Source organism: Eptesicus fuscus, chromosome 22 (genome assembly GCF_027574615.1).
Source record: "Eptesicus fuscus isolate TK198812 chromosome 22, DD_ASM_mEF_20220401, whole genome shotgun sequence".
NCBI lineage: Eukaryota > Metazoa > Chordata > Mammalia > Chiroptera > Vespertilionidae > Eptesicus > Eptesicus fuscus.
In genome coordinates this window covers 15416780-15432681 of record NC_072494.1, presented here as the reverse complement: position 1 = coordinate 15432681, position 15902 = coordinate 15416780, and the positions used below count along the sequence as shown (strand labels likewise).

The 15902-nt window shown below is 60.1% G+C and overlaps 1 protein-coding gene across 2 annotated transcripts in view; it reads left to right on the top strand.

Annotated features, from left to right (window-relative positions):
- The window catches only part of KCNN3 (potassium calcium-activated channel subfamily N member 3), a 138076-nt gene that overhangs the window by 42672 nt on the left and 79502 nt on the right, over window positions 1-15902 (top strand). The gene's annotated exons all lie outside the window — the stretch shown is intronic.

Below are 15902 nucleotides of genomic sequence, written 5' to 3'. Positions count from 1 at the left end.
TTTCTGGGTTGGAACACGTGAATCTTTCTTCGCCTGGAACACGAGGGTTCGATTCTGCCTTTTACAGGTTGCGGTGCGGATGGCGTGAGGAGCGTGTGTGAGAATGCTCAGCAACCCGAGTGACCTTTTGTTGCTCACCGTGGTCGGGCCGATGGGCTGCACAGGCAGATGTGGGTGTGAGCGCCTCCCCCCAGGGAGCGGAGCTGCTTTCACGCTGGATGTCGGGGGTGCTGTGGCTGGCCTGGGTGCAGAGACCCCGGCGCCAGCCCCCCTGGGCAGGGCTCCAGGCTGTCGCTGACCAGATGACTCTGATCAGAGGTTGGGACTGTTTAGTCTCTGGGGGTCACAGGTGCTCAGAGAGATGCTGTGCTCTGCGGGCTGATGGTCCCAGATGCCACCAAGCAGCTTCCCTCCTGGAGCCGGAAGAGGACCAAGTGTGTGGCCTTTAACCCAGACCGTTGTCCACTCGGCCCCAGGAAGGAGCCGGGAGTGTAGGCAGGAGGGACAGAGGCAGGAACCAAGGAGGACCGGGGAGTCCGGCTGGGCTTCCCCAAACCAGCCACGGAGCTGGGAGCCCCTCAGCCCCTCTCAGCCCCCACGCCCTCATCTGCAGGGCGTCTGTCTGACCATAGGCCACCCTGACCTGTGCGGAAGGTGTCACACAGGCCAAAGAAAATGGCAGAATCGCAAAGACCAGCTCACCCTGCAGCTTGAGGGCAGGGGAGGGAGAGCGGCTCCCAGCCACAGCCCCACCCTATGGTCCCCGAGCCTGACTGCTTCCTCTCCACTCCAGGCCTTGGGATTGGAAGAGCCGGTGTCCCGCCCCTGACTCTCTCGGGGTCCTTGTTCCCAGCTCAGGGTCTGCAGCTTAGCTCTCAGCCCCGAGCTGGCCCAACGGCCGCTGTGACCTCCGCCGTGGCCTGTGGCAGGGCCACGTGGTGGCAGGCCAGCACCTCGCTGGGCACCCTTTGTCCCGCCCTCCGCTCACGGCCAGTCTTTGCTTCGTCCTAACGTTGGGCAGTAGGAGATGCGATTTCAGGCGCTCCCCTTGGCCTGGCACTCACAGCTGGGAGAAGCTAAGTGAGATCGGTGGCTGGGGCTCCTGGCTCAGACGCTTCAGCCTGAATGACCGGAGTCCATAACAACTGCTCCGGGCCGCAGTGACCCCTCTGAAGCGGGGGAGCCCTATCGCCCGCTTGGCCGATCTCCGAAGAGCCTTGGTCACAGCCGAGAGCACGGAGAGGGCTCTCGCGAAGTGAAAACTTCAGTCCCTTCCCTGCCCCACTGCTCCCAGCTGGGCCTGCTCATGTGCAAGCCGGGCCCAGCAGATGGTCACCGTCACGTCTGCCTGGTGCTGGCAGGGGGCTGGGCTTGCTCTCCACGCTGGGCCCAGCCTGCCTGCACTCAGCTCCGTCGCCCAGCCCCGCATCCGACGTGCCCCACGGTCGCATGGGAAGTCTCCGGTCTGTGGCTCCCTCTGGGCCTCTGACCTTCCAGTCACGTTCTCTCTGGAGGGGAATGGGAGAGGTTTGGGCCCAGGTTGTCCTGGGGGCGGTGGTGGGGGCAGGGAGGGCTTGCTCCTGCACCCACACCCACTGTCTGCACCTCGCCCGGCTATCCTGTACGTTTTCCCCCCGTCCTTTTCTCCCCCGCCTCAGGGACTAGGATGCCATCAATCTTTTCATTTCTCGGGGCTCACGGTGTCTGACAAAGAGCTGGTGTGTGCAGCGCATGTGTTGAATGAAAGGGTCCTGGGTTCAAGGTACCTGGTTTTAAAAGCAATGTAGACCATTATTTAGCGCTGTGGTCCTGGGCCTCAGTTTCCTCGTCTGTTCACTGGGGCTCCTAAGCCCCCCAATTCTGCAATTCTCTGATTGAGGTGTGGTGTGCGGCCAGCGGGGGACCGGCTTCCGGAGGGAGGGCGGACTGACGGCCGGCTCTTATCCAGAGCGGAGCCCCTGGAAGGCCCCTTCCGTGGGGAACGGCCCGCTGCTGCTCCCCTGGTGTGAGGCGGGGTGTGCTCACTGCCAGGTGCCGGCGGGGGGGTGCTAAGGATCTGCTCGGCACTTCACTCATCCTTACCAGTTGCTGGTCACTTGGCTACATTTCAGCAGGGACCGGATGACCGTCTCTCCACCTCCCCCAACTCTGCCCCAGATGCTCCCCTCCAGCCCCAGGCCCTGGCCCTGCACACAGATGCTGGGGTACCGTCTAGAACAGTATTCCTCTTTGTTAGTTTGGACAACTAGTGTTTTTTTGAGGAAGAAAAATTCGGAAACAGTACTGGGTGACTCCCAACCAAACTCTGGCTTTAAGTCGGAGAGCCGCGGCGTGGCAGGCTCTCAGAGGGAACGGGGGCGGGGGGGGGGGGGGGCGGGGGAAGGGTACCCCTCCCCATGCATCATGAACCCTTCTGCCTCTGTGGGCCTTCCCACGACAGGGAGTCACTGTCTCTGGGGGGAGGCTGTCCCTCGGTGGGTAGCACGAGGGTTTAGAAGATCTGCCCTCCCACTCAGAGGAAACGGGCTCCCTGGAGCGTCCAGCCGGCTCTGGAACAGGGAAAGGGGCGGCAAAGACGACCACCGGGCTCTGCTCAGTCTCCTCTTGTCTCGCTGGGGTCGGGGGCGCATGGAGCACGCAGCATGGAGCTTTCAAAGGCTCAGGCATCTGTTATTCTCCTGCCAGTGTGTCCTGGAAAGAAATGAAAACACACACACACACACACACATACACAAAAATGCATTTTTAATTTTTAAATTGATTTCAGAGAGGAAGGGAGAGGGAGAGAGAGACAGAAACATCAATGATGAGAGAGAATCACTGATTGGCGGTCTCCTGCGCGCCCCACACGGGGGATCAAGCCCGCAACCCGGGCATGTGCCCTGATCAGGAATTGAGCCGTGACCTCCTGGTTCACAGGTTGATGCGCAGCCACTGAGCCACGCCAGTCAGGCAACAAGACATTTTTTTAAAAATTTACCAAAACGTTGAAAACCTTACTCTCTCTCGGAGAGCCCATGTATCCCTGTGGTTTGGCGATCACCAGCTCCCAGATGGGCGGTGGCAGCCTCCCAGGCGGCAGGCTCACGTTTTCGATGCCATCGGCACATCCCTGGCTCACCGCGTAAAACACGGAACCTGTTTTGCTCCCCAGTACCCTCCCTCCCCCTCCTCGGAGCACCCTTCTGGCTCACTCACTCCATGTCTGCCTGTGAGGGTCTCCTCCGCGCGGAGCTGGGGCAGGAGCCGGTGCTCGGTGCTAGAAACCCCGACAGCACTTTGCTGCTCCAGGGGGTTGTCAACCTTCGGTGTCTCTCTGGCTCTGACGAGGCCCCTGGTGCCGCCCCGGAGGGCAGGATAGCAGGTGGCGGGGAGCATGGACTTCAGAAGGGTCTGGCTTGGGTTCAAATCCGCTCGTTGACACATTGTAGTGTGTTATGGCGTGACCTTTAGCAAGTTTCTGAATCCCTCTCCGTCTATTTCCTTCCTGCAAAATGGGACTAAGAATAGTACCCATCACAAAGGGTTGTTGTGCAGATCAGAGGAGATAATATTCGCAAAACACCTTCGCTTAGAGGAGGCCGTGTCTGCCTGGCAGGCAGGGCGGGAGGGGTCTCCCGGCAGAAGTCTTGAGATCAGCAACAGCCCTGAGGCGGGAGCCGTGGCAGGCTTTGGGGGCACCTCTGGGACCAGGTCCTGAGCAGGGGGGGCGGAGACTTCAGAAGTCGTTCACACCCTACCCTGCCTTTGAAAGACCTCGATTCCCAGGCTGATCAGTGCCACGATGGGGGGTGTCTGTGTTTGGGAGACCGAGGAGTGGAGAGAGAACAGAGGGGAGGTGTGTTTGTCCTCAGGGCAGGTGGCCGCCGCCGAAACATCGGAGGCTGGGGTCTCCACCCTGGTCGGCCGCCGGTAGCCGTGTCCTAAGCTTATCTCTGGCTGGTTGGCTGGTGAGTCTGAATCGCCTTCACTGGGTCCGAGATGGGCCAATGGCCAAGGCCTTCTTTGTGGGCGGAACAGATGGGGGCCCCTGAGATCTGGAGACCTCCAGGCAGACGGCCCTGCCAGCCTGCTTGGTCTGAGGACACCAGCCCCTCCACCCAGGCACGCTGCCCGGAGGTGAGGAGGGAGCTGCAGGCACCTAGGGATGTAGAGATGGACAGGAAAATTCCAGATGGCGGCCGCCGCTGCCAAGCTCCCGTCCATCTCCTGCTCCATCCACTCTTAACGGACCCTCCCCGGACAGATTTCCGCAGACGCAGGAGGCTGGAAACGGGGAGTGTGCTCCGGGGGGCGGTGCCCGGGGGACCACTGTGCGTAGGCGGCGGAGGGCACCTCTCACCCTCCCACCAGCCCGCCTGCACCCGGCTGGCGAGGCTGGAAAGAAAGGAGGCAGGAGAGGGGGCGAGGAGCCACTCAGCCTTGGCTGCAGCCCCCGCCTGGAGCCCGGACCCCGGAGTCCTTGTCAGACGACCCTTCGCAGGTTTTCCGAGAGGAGGCACGCCCGCCACTGCTCAGTGGTGAGGCCGCCTCCTTACCTTGTCCGGGGCTTCGTATGTTCCGGAGGGTTTTCACGTATGTTATCAGACCTTTGGGCTGCCTGATGTCGCCTCCCAGACCTTCAGGTTTCGGCAGAGGTATTTCCTCCTCGTGGAGCTGTTCCGGATGCCCCACTCCCTGAGCAAAGCGCCCTTGGTGCCGCCCCTGCCCCTGCGTGTCCTGTGTGGGACTGCCTCGCCGCCCCTGGGCTGTGTCCGTGGCGGGGGCCGCGGGAGAGAACGCCTCGCACACAGCAGGACTCAGTAGGTGGGAACAAATGAATGGATGACAAACCTGGGGCAGGCGGGCGCGTTTACCCGCCCCTCGTCACCGGGGAGGCAACTGAGCTGTGGCCGACCGGTCTGGAGGCCCTGGCTTCTGGCCTGTGCTCTTGCCTCTTAAGGGCGCTCGGGTCTCGGTGGGCTGTCCCTGCGAGCTGGCCATGCCCGCGTGGCCCTCCCCGCCACCGTCTCGTCCCCTCTCGTCGGCCAGCCTCAGCCCAGCACCTCTTCACTCGTGGACCTGCTGCTGGCCGTGGTTACCACGCCAGCCTGCCAGTCTCTGGGTGACATTTTGGTCTTATTTGCTAAATATTTAAACATGTGGGTTTAACTCTTTCTGCCTCTAAAGAGGGCTTCCTTCCCTCCCTCCCCCCCCCCCCCCCCCCCCGTGCCCTTCCTTGTAGGTGTGACAGCTCCTGTGCTGTCACCGGGCCGCGGTGGGCCTGCGTGCAGGTGGTGGCGACGCCGGGCCTCTCCGCGGCCCGCAGCGGCTTTCTGTTCTGTCGCTTGGAAAGGGCATCCTGTGCCATGCTCCTCCACAGGCCGGTGCAGCGTCTGTTAACAGGTGTGGACACCGCCGCCCCGTGGGTCAGACTCGGGAGGGACAGGCCTGGCCCTCAGGGGTCAGCCTGCTGCGGCTTTACTGGCTTCCAGGCAGAGGGGTGCGTGGCCAGGTCCCCTGGAAGCTTCCTTGGCCCCAGGAGTCCGGGGTGTGAGAGGCGTCCTCCGGCCCTGGGAGGAGTCAGTGTTTGTGAATGGGAAGGAGGTGTCCCCTCACTTCCCACTCCTCCCCTGAGGCTCAGAGTGGCCCTGGGCGGTGGAATCCATCCCCCCCCCCCCCACCCCCCGCCCAATGTTGCCTTGGAAACCACACACTGCCCTCGCCCTGGGCCCCGTGAAGTGAGGGGGTGGCACACCTCTCAAGAAGCTTCTGCTCTAATTCGGGGACTCGAGAAATCCCCCTCCCGGCACGGGCAGCCGAGTGAATGAACAGGCTCTGAGGAAACCAGCCTGCTGCCGGTCCCGCCTACTGCCTGTCCTGCCTGTAGGTCTCCCGCCCCAAAGCCTCTGCCACCCCCCCTGGTGCGAGGGGCCTGTGGCTGGTCCGTCCGGGATACCAGTCACCGTGTGAGCTTGGACGAACTTCTTCTCTCCACCTCAGTTTTGTCATCTGTAAAGTGGGCAGTTTGGACCAGATTCTCTCAGGGGCCTCTGACTGTGTCCAGGGCCCCTCGTCTGAAGGATGCTCAATGATAAGGAGGGAAAAATGGAGGGAGAGTCGCTGTGAATATTCTGTGCTAACAATGACCAGTGCGGTTTGTATTCAGGAAGCCCTTGGGGGCGGGGGCTGTCCAAGCAACCGTGTCCCTTCTCCTAACTACCTGGCCTCTCTGCCCAGTAAGGGAGCGGGCTGTCCCCTTGATATAACCTTGAACTTGAAGCAGTAAGTAATCAAAAAGAGAGTTCTGTAAAGTTTAAAGAGGTGACTCCTCTTTAAAGACTCTTGTCAATATAAGCTGGTCCGGCGTCTTAAAGCTTTTAGGATAATTAAAGTCCGTGACGAGTGCCCGTCCTCAGCGCTGAGCTCCAGCCTCCTTCCCTGAATACAGACTCCTGAAGTCGCGGGGGACAAGCGTCACCTTAGCAGAATATTCCGTCTCCCTGAGGGGCCGGTGTAGAGGGCGTGCCTTTTCCTGTCCGTTCATCCTATTCTGCATTGTCGTGGTTACTCTTTGTAAACGGTGCTCTTGTCCCCGGGCCCGCAGATCCGATGGGCAGCAGATCGCCTGTGCATGGGCCTCGGGCTAGCGAGCCCACGGCGGGGGAGGTGTGCTTTGAACGCCCCGCGGGGGTTCCCGGGCTCCCTGATAAGCCCAGGGAGGGCCCCTCTTAGCCATCTTCACGGCCGCCCCTGCTGAGCCAATGAAGGGGCTTGTACACACGTCGTAGGAGCTCCGTGATTCCAAATCTGGGCTCCAGATGAGTGGCTCCCTGCGGTTCTGGGGAGTCGGAAGGCACTGCTAAGACGGTTCGTGTTGGAGGATTCCTCACCATTATTATTGCACGGTGCCACCAAGAACGTTTTGATAGTTCTAGTCTGTTCGACAGGAATCCGGTAAAAAGCCATTTTCCTGTGTGTAAGAGAGAAGGTAGCAAAATCACCACTGCTCACCATCTCCCAGGCCCAATCATTGGAAAAGATGCGAATGGTGCTCGGTTTATCTTTGAAGTAAAGAACTCACTACAATTCAGAGTTCCATTCCCTCTGAGCACGTCCCTAACACGGACCTGTCTGGTGGCGGGAGGGGCGCTGGGGTTGTGATCAGTAGACTTGGGGCCAAGTTGTGACTTTGTCATTAAACGGTTTTTGTGTGTGTTTTTTTTAATTGCGGTAAAATAGACGTAAGATGACATTTACCATGTTAACCATTTCTTAAGTATACGGTTCAGTGGGAGCAAGTACACCCTGTCTGCGGTGGAGTCATCACCACCGTCCGTCCCAGAATGGACTTGGTCATTTCTTTGGTGACCTGTCATGGGATGGCTCCCGGGTGTGGGGGCCCCACGGAGGCCCATGGTGGGCTTTCTTCATACTAATCTCCTATCAGCGGACCCGCTGCTCAGCCCCGGAACTCACCCGTACCCGCTCCTGGTACTCTCCCATCAGGCCTGGGTTCTGATTCCAACTGTGGATTTGGAGAACGGCTTTATGAGCCATTTGTCGATGTCTTTACTTTATGGCCTCCCTGAGTCCTCGCAGCCGTCCTGTGAGGTGGAGTCCGTGACGTGGCCGAGGTCACGTGGCCGGCGAGAGGCAGAGCTGGACTCAGGCAAGGCCCACGGTTTCCAAGCCCATGAGGCTTCGCGGCTTTGGGGAGAGAGTTCCGTCCCCAAACCGTCTCTCCTACCCCCATTCCTGCGGTCCCTGAGCATCCCTGGAAGTTGGGCTGAGCCCCGGGGACTCCCTCCAAAGCAGGGCGGGAAGGGTGAACATGACGGAGCGAGGGCTGAAGAGCCACTGGGACCCTGTCCGTCCAACCCCAGCACCTGTGCCTTCCTCCCAGCCACACCTCCCGACGGGACCCCGGCCTCTGCTCTGCCCGCTGGAGGCTCGTCTGCCCATCAGAAAGCCCCTTCTTACCCTGGGTTCCCTGCTGTCCCCCGTTGGGCCCCAGGCCTGCCCCAAGCAGGGGACCCAGCACTGCAGGGAGCTGGGGTGCCGTCTCAGGGTAGCAGTCCAAGCCATCAGCACTGACAATGTTCTGGTTCCCCTGCCTTCGCCCCTGATCCGTGCTGGGCTGGTCTCCTATGAGCCCTGGCTACCTGGCCGGCCCCACGCCGTCTTGGTCTTTCCCCCCCTGCTCTCGGTGGGGCCGGCTCACTCACTGCTCACCTGGAGCCACACGTCCCTGCCAGTAACCTGGCCCTCAGGACCACATCTGACTCCACCTGCCACCAAGGCTGTCTGTCTGACCCGCTCCCCTCACACACTGAGCTTTGGGCTGCAGGTGGCCCCCTGTGTCTCCCCACCTTTTTCTGACTGTGGTGAGGGGCCAGCAACCTCACACTCAAGTCTCCCCAGATGAAACACCCCAAGTTCCCTGGCATCGTTAGGAGCCCTGTCTCGGCCCTGGCCCCACTGCTCTACCAGGGAGGTGAGGCGGTCCGGACGGAGGGCCACCTCCCTGCTGTTTCATTCCCTCCCTGCAGCCAGAGCCAGCAGGTGCCCCCGGCTGGCACAGCAGCCCGTTAGTTGACATGGATCAGATGTTTACTAAACCCTCCGCGTTCTTCCCGGAGCTGCTGAGCCACGGGCCCCGCCCACCTCCCACCCTTGCTTGTAAGTTGGCGTTTGGGGGCAAGAGCTGCCCCTTCCCTCCGTCTCTGTTGGTTTCCCCGCAGCCATTTCAGCCCTTCGTTCCGTCTGTCGGGTTTTTTAGCCTCTCACTCAGCAACACGTGTCTGGGCCTCCGGCTTCCTGTCCTCCCACACTGGGTGGGTCTGACGATGACAGCTCCATCCAAGCCTCGCTCCAGATGCGGAACCAGAAAGGGAATCTGGGAAGTCAACTTCCTTTTGCTGGATGAGAGACAGGAGGGATGCAGGAAGGAAATTCAAGGATTTGCAAGTCTTTCTCATTCTAAACACGTTGTGGCCTCCCCTGGGGCTGTGGTTACACGCTCCCTCCCTCCCTCCCTCCCGCGCTCTGGCGCAGTTCAGAGCAGAGTGACCCCATCTTTGCGCTGCACCCCGTCTGTGGAAAGGAAGGGTGAAGTGGGCGCTTGCCCACCCGGCAGAGCTGGGTTGTCGCAGCATTGCTCCGACAGACGGTGTCTTAGGAGAGTGTTGCTGTGTGGCCGCGTGGCCCCGTGGCTTCAGCGTTCCCAGAGCCACTCTCAGCCGCTGCTGGCCGTGGCTGTGACTGCTGACCTGTGGCGCCACGGACCACGCCCACAAGCCAGAGGTCAGTCACCATGGAGCTGTCCGCCAGGTGCAGAGCAACCGGACCTCTGAGCTCAGTGCCACGAGGCAGGCCCCTGACGCGTCTTCTGTGTTAGTGACCCCAGGCCCTGCCCCTCGCTCACCTCACTTCCCTCATTTGTGCAACCTGGGCCGGGAGCTGAGGGCTCCCCAAGGCTCCTCGGGGCTCTCTCTGGTGCCTCTTGCTAGAATGTGCTGGAAACCTTATTGATTTGAGAGCAAAGAGCAATGACCACCATTGGGTGTGTGTGTGTGCGTGTGTGTGTGTGTGTGTGTGTGTGTGTGTGTGTGGGTGGAATGGGGGTGAGGGTGAGGTGGGCAGGGCGATATTTGTCTTCCTGCTGCTGTTAGAAATAACCACTGTTGTCCACCTCCCCTGAGGACCGGACAAAAGGTGATTCATTCATTGGACACAGAGCTATTGAAGGGCCGCTCGGAGCCAGGCACCTCGGGCTTGGCAAGGTCCCTGCCCCAAACGGGCTTGTGATCTAACCGGGAGATAAGCACTCAGGCTCCCGCCGCGGCTGCCAAGGGCTGAGCTGAGCTGTGGAGCAGGGGTGCGGTGGGCACAGGGAGGAGCTTCCCTCGGTGCTGAGAAGCGGGAATGAAAACGGAGGCCCGAGTCCGGTCCTGGCCCGTTGGAGCAGAAGGGATCAGGGGTCCATGTCTCTAGCAGTAGCTGCATCACGGTCCGGAGGGGCTCAGGGTTGGCAACCTGATGGGGGACAGGGACGTCCGGGGGCTGAACCCCAAGTCGTGTTGGTAAAACATTTTATGTAGGATTGAGGAGACATCACTAGTCAACAGTAAGACCAAGGCGGGGAGACTGGCGGAGATGATGGCGGAGGCCCACGCCCTCCCCAATTTGGGCGCCGGGTTGACTTTCAAGCCCAGGGTTGGTTGGGCTGGAGGAACTGTTGAGAAAACCTCCCTCCTCGGGGGGTCTTTAGTGGTAGGAATGACAGCCCCCTGGTGCACCCTTGTTCCAGAGTGAGAGGACGGAGCCCGAGCCGGTTTGGCTCAGTGGCTAGAGCGTCAGCCTTTGGAATGAAGGGTCCTGGGTTTGATTCCGGTCAAGGGCACGTACCTCCGTGGCAGGCTTGATCCCTGGTCGGGGCACATGGGGGCGGCAACCCATCAAGGTTTCTCTCGGTCTCTGCCCCTCCTTCGGCTCTCTCTGAAAACACCGATGGGGAAAAGATCCTCAGGTGAGGATTAACCACAACAGCAGAGAGTGAGAGGAATGAGAAGGCTCCCTCCTGGCCCCAGCAGCTGAGCTCTGTGACTAAGTTCATGGACGGAACAGGAGCCCCCGGGACCGCGGCCTGCAAGGAGCCGAGCTTCTCTTCCCCCATCGGATCCTTTTAGATGTTTAGCAGGGATCTGCCCTGAGACTTCACGAGAACCTCACGATTTTACAATTTTGATCTTTTCTTTTTGTTCCCAAACCCAGCCCCCACCTAAAAATACTCCGTTCCCAAGTGGTCGGGGAGGCCGAGCCCCCCTCAAGTAGGGCGTGTGGTTCTTCCTGGGCCTGCAGCCTGCCACCTGCAGGTTTGGGGAGGGGGCTGGCAGCATGGGCTCCTGTCCCCAAGGCTTGGCTGCTGCCTGAGGGAGCAGTGATGTCACCCAAGGCGGGAGGGGGCTTCTCAGCGTGGAGTGGGCTTGACAGGTGCAAGCGCAGGGGAGGTAGATGAGCTGCCCGCGGCGTGTACAGAAGCAGCTGACGTCGCCCAGGAAGCATCCGCCGGTGGCTCCTGCTGCTGCTGGCTCCAGCAGGACAGCTTCCCGGCAGCTGCCCCGAGGCAGTTCTCGCTCCTCTGGGCTTCCTTTCAGCCCTCTTTTCAGCATCCTCTGGCCCTGCTTGTTTCCACCTGCCTCTCCTTTCCGGTTCAGTCTTTCCCCTCTTTCATATCTGGACCCGTGGTGTCTGTTGCTGTGGGCTGGCTCCGCGCGTGCGGCTTTCAAGCCGAATTGGGTTTTATCGCCGATGCTGCCTGGCTCTGGAAACAGAGAAAGAGGAGGACAATGAGGGACAGGACCTCTTGTAGCCGAGAACATTCTGATCTGGATGAGTCTGCGGGATAAATTTAGCCCCCAGGGCTGGTGCAATATTCTAATTTGGTGGGAGTCCTCGGACACCCGTGGTGGGGAGTGGACATGTCTTCCCGCCCCTGCCTGTCCACTTCAGGGCCGCAGGAAACCCAAGGTTTACGACCATGATGCAGAAGTGCCGTCTCCGCAGCCCTGGGCGGACACAAGATTTATTCATCTGGCATCCAATTTCCTTCAAGTCCCTTTCTAGCTGTTGGTCGTTCTTGAAGCTTCTACATTTTTATGGCTGGCACATTTCAAGGTGGGGATCCAGACGAATAGGCTGTGCTAGCTGTGTTCTCGTGTTCTTAGGATTAAGTCAGTGGGAACTGAAATATTAATTGGGAGTTTCTGAGAAGGAAGTGAAATATGGTACAGAGTGGAGCACTTTATTATTATTTTTTTAAAAAAATATTTTTATTGATTTCACAGAGGAAGGGAGAGGGAGAGAGAGATAGACACAACAACGACGCGAGAGAATTACTGATCGGCTGCCTTCTACACGCCGCCCCCCCCCCCCCCCCTAGGGATCGAGCCCACAAACTGGGCATGTGCCCTGCCTGGGATCCAACTGGGACCTCCTGGTTCCTAGGTCGACGCTCAACCACTGAGCCACACCAGCTGGGCCAGAGGGGAGCATTTGAGGTGCAGAGTCAAGCGTTTGAATCCAGTTCTGCTGCTAACAGGTGGCTCAGGCAAACCGCGGAACGTCCCTGAGCCGTCTCCCTGTGTCATGGGATCCCAATGGCCACACAGGAGCGCTGAGAGCATCAGCGGTGGGAGCTGGTGAAGGGGCCCACGAGAGCCTGGCACCACAGGGGCTGGGTAATATTTAATTTAGGACCTTCCTTGCCAAGCTGATCACATTGCCAACCCAAGCCCTGTGCTCATGGCACAGTGCTCCAGCTCTTACCTGCTGGGGCAGCTGTCAGACACCTGTAGCCCTGTTAGAGGACGTTTCTGAGGCCCTTGCTGGCCATTCCCACGGTCCTTTCTTAGCTGGTGGTCAGGAATACTCCCTGGGGGCCTCCCTTCCCACCCTGCCCCCCGCCCCCTGCCCACCGCCCCATTTCCTGTTGTTTCTCATGAACAGAGTCAGGAAGCAGCAATGCGGTGCGTGCCGTGTTAATGGGCATTGCAGGGCTCTAGGGAGCCTCTGCCCTGCTCAGGAAGGACTGGCTGGCTCCTACCAGCTCGGGCGCAGGTCACGGAACCAGGCTTATTGCCGGCGCACGGGGCCTGGGGCCACTCCGCCGCCTCAGGAGCCGGGGAGTGGACCTGGGATGGCGGGCAGAGAGTGGGCAGGTGCACGGACCACAGCGGGCGGCTCCCTGACAGGAGGGTGATGCTGAAAATAATCATAGCAGCAAAGCGCTGGGAACTGTGCTACGTGGTTCACAAAATTCATCTCATGCAATCTTCACGCTCTCCCCGATTTATTCCCACCCGTCCTGTATTCATTTCCTGTTGCTGTTGTAACCATTTACCACCAACTTAGTGGCTTCAAACAACACAAATTTATTACCTTTCAGTTCTGGAGGCCGGAAGTCCAAAATTAGTGTGTTTATTTAAAAAATATATTTTGATTGATTTCAGAGAGGAAGGGAGAGGAAGAGAGAGATAGAAACATCCATGATGAGAGAGAACCATTGATTGGCTGCCTCCTGGCACACCCCCCACTGGGGTTCGAGCCCGCAACCTGGGCATGTGCCCTGATGGGGAATCGAACCGTGACTGCCTGGCTCATAGGTTGACGCTCAACCCCTGAGCCATGCCAGCCGGGCTAAAATGAGTCTTACTAAGCCAAAACCAAGGTGTCAACAGAGCTGCATTCCTTCCGGGAGGCTCTAGGGGAGAATCGAGATCCTTGCCTTCTCACTTTTAGAAGCTGTCTGCCCTTCCAGCTGCAAAGCCGGCAGCAGCCAGCCAGCCAGCCAAGCCTTTCTCACTTCGCTTCCCTCGCACACGGACTCCTCTTGCCTCCTCTTCCACATGGAGGAACCCACGAGATTGCTCTGTGCCTCCCGATAACCCAGGATCAGTTCCCTGGGAAAGCCGGCTGATTCGACACTGCAGTTCCATCTGCATCCTCCATTCCTCGTGGTCACATGACGTCACCTCTTCACAGGTTCTGGGCATTAGATGTGGACGTTTTGAGGGGCCATTATGCTGCCTGCCAGGCTCCCTGTGTGCAGATGGGGAAAGCGAGGCCTGACTCTTAGGCCGCCATGCAGCTGGCAGGTGGCAAGGCTGGCATTCGAACTGCAGCTCCCTGGTCTGAAACCCACCGCCACTCCGCTGGGCTCCCTAGAAAACCAGGCAAAACACATCCCCCCCAGGATGGCCCCGGACAGCCGACCACCGTGGGGGGAGGGGAGGCGGAAGGAGCTCACGCAGGCTGGATCCCCGCGCACCATCTTAGTCGGCGGCACTGACAGGGCAGGCTTCTCCGGTGAAGGACGGTGCAGAGACTGAGCCAGTGGCTCTCGCCCGGGGCTGTGCCCTGGAATCCCCAGGGATGCCGGTGTCCGAGCCCCAGCCCGGAGCCTGGGGTGCAATCGCTCTGGGGCGGCACTGGGTCCAGGGGTTTTCCAAGCTCCCCAGGGGATTGGTTCTAAAGTCCGGTACCGGGTGCGAGTCACTGCTCTGAGCTAATTCACAGCCCAGCCATGCTCCCGGCCCGCCATGATGGGCACAGTGTCTCCTTGGACAGAGCCCAGGACACCCCCCTCCCCTCCCCCCCCACCCCCCGCCACTTGGGCCTGCCCCACGGCCTGTCTCGCTCTTTCTTCCTGGCTGTTCCTTCGTTCCCTCGGGTCCCGGCTGCGTGCAGAGCAGCATCGAAGGTGCACAGAGGAGTCCCCCTTTGGGACCGGGGCTTGTTCCCTTCCCGTGTCTGTCATGCCCGTCTGCGTGTCTGTCTGCAGAAATGAATTGTATTCATCGCCTTGGTGTGAGCCCTGGCAGGATGTGACCCCCCATCCCCTCTAGCCAAGTGGCTGGTGTCTCCCCGCGCCCCCTCCCTTGGCTCACCCGCTCCCTCGCTCCACGCTGGCCCACGTTGCCGGTAGCTGCGGCATCTCTGCCAGCTGTGGGGACAGCTGTGCAGCGCCACGGGGCCTCGTTACCCCCTGGCACATTGCCCGGGCCCCACTTGGTTGAACATACTGAAAAGCAGGACTCGACACGCCTGGGGTTCGAACTGTAAAATACGCGTTCAAAAGACAAAAGCTCACGCCCGCCCGCCCGCCGCGGAGGCCTGTGGGGAGCCTGGCGGGCTGTGGGTTTTCCTGTTTTGAAGCAATCCACCTGTGCCAGGCAGACAGGTGCTGAGGAGTGTTGGTAAGGCTCACACTGCGAGCCAGTCACGATGCCCTGGCTTCCGACGCGACGGGCGTCGATTGTGACCTGCAGCCCAGCGGGTTTTGCTGTCAGAGGCGTCGTTCAGACCGGCCTTTCTGCAGGCCTGATGGGATTGCCGCTGCCTGGGGCCTGCTGGATGCCCCGTAACCCATCCGTGCGCCTTGCTGGTGGTCACAAATGTCCCTTCTGGTCCCCGAACCACCGGAGTCTCTAGGGGTCTGCGCAGGGAAGGAGGGCCCTCGGGCTCACGGGCGGGGCGGGTCCCAGGGAATGTCTGAGCCATGTCACAGGCCCGGCCTCAGACCGGAGCCCCGCGCACACAGCCGGAGCGGAGCCCCTGCGCCCTGAGAGCTCCGTCCCCAGCAAGAGGCACTCTCTGGCCTTGGTGGGCCTGAGAGAGGACAGGGCGGTGACTCGTCATGTACACAAGGGTCCGCATGACACAGGCAGGCCTCCCAACAGGGTGGCATGGCTGCGTGAAAAGTCTCGAGGTTGAGGCCGGGGGGAGCATCGGGGTGGCAGCCACAGGGAACCTGCCGGGGAGACGAGGACCCCTGAACTCCTCATCACCTGGGTCGGTGCACGCCTGTCGGCAGGGAGGGCAGCGGGCAAATTCCGGTTTCCTGGGGTTGAGTCCGGCTGGAGGGTTTCAGTAAATGGACCCTATCTTTTCCCTGTAATAGTCTAGGGCCGTGGTCGGCAAACCGCGGCTCGCGAGCCACATGCAGCTCTTTGGCCCCTTGAGTGTGGCTCTTCCACAAAATACCATGGCCTGGGCGAGTCTATTTTGAAGAAGTGGCGTTAGAAGAAGTTTAAGTTTAAAAAATTTGGCTCTCAAAAGAAATTTCAATCGTTGGTACTGTTGATATTTGGCTCTGTCGACTAATGAGTTTGCCGACCACTGCTCTAGGGACTGTGTTTTGCCTCGTATTCTTCGGTTATAAATATTCATCTGCAGCTGGCAGTCTTCCTGCAACTTGACTTGGAGTAGGTCATCCCCTCCTCACCTACTCTCCCCCTCCAGTGGCTTCTAGAGAAAGCTGAGTCCCCGAGCCCGGACTTCAAGGCCCCACCGTGTGGCTGGGCTCCGTGCTGTGCGGGGCTGGCCCGGGCCAGCTCCCTGTGGTCACTGAGGATGGACTA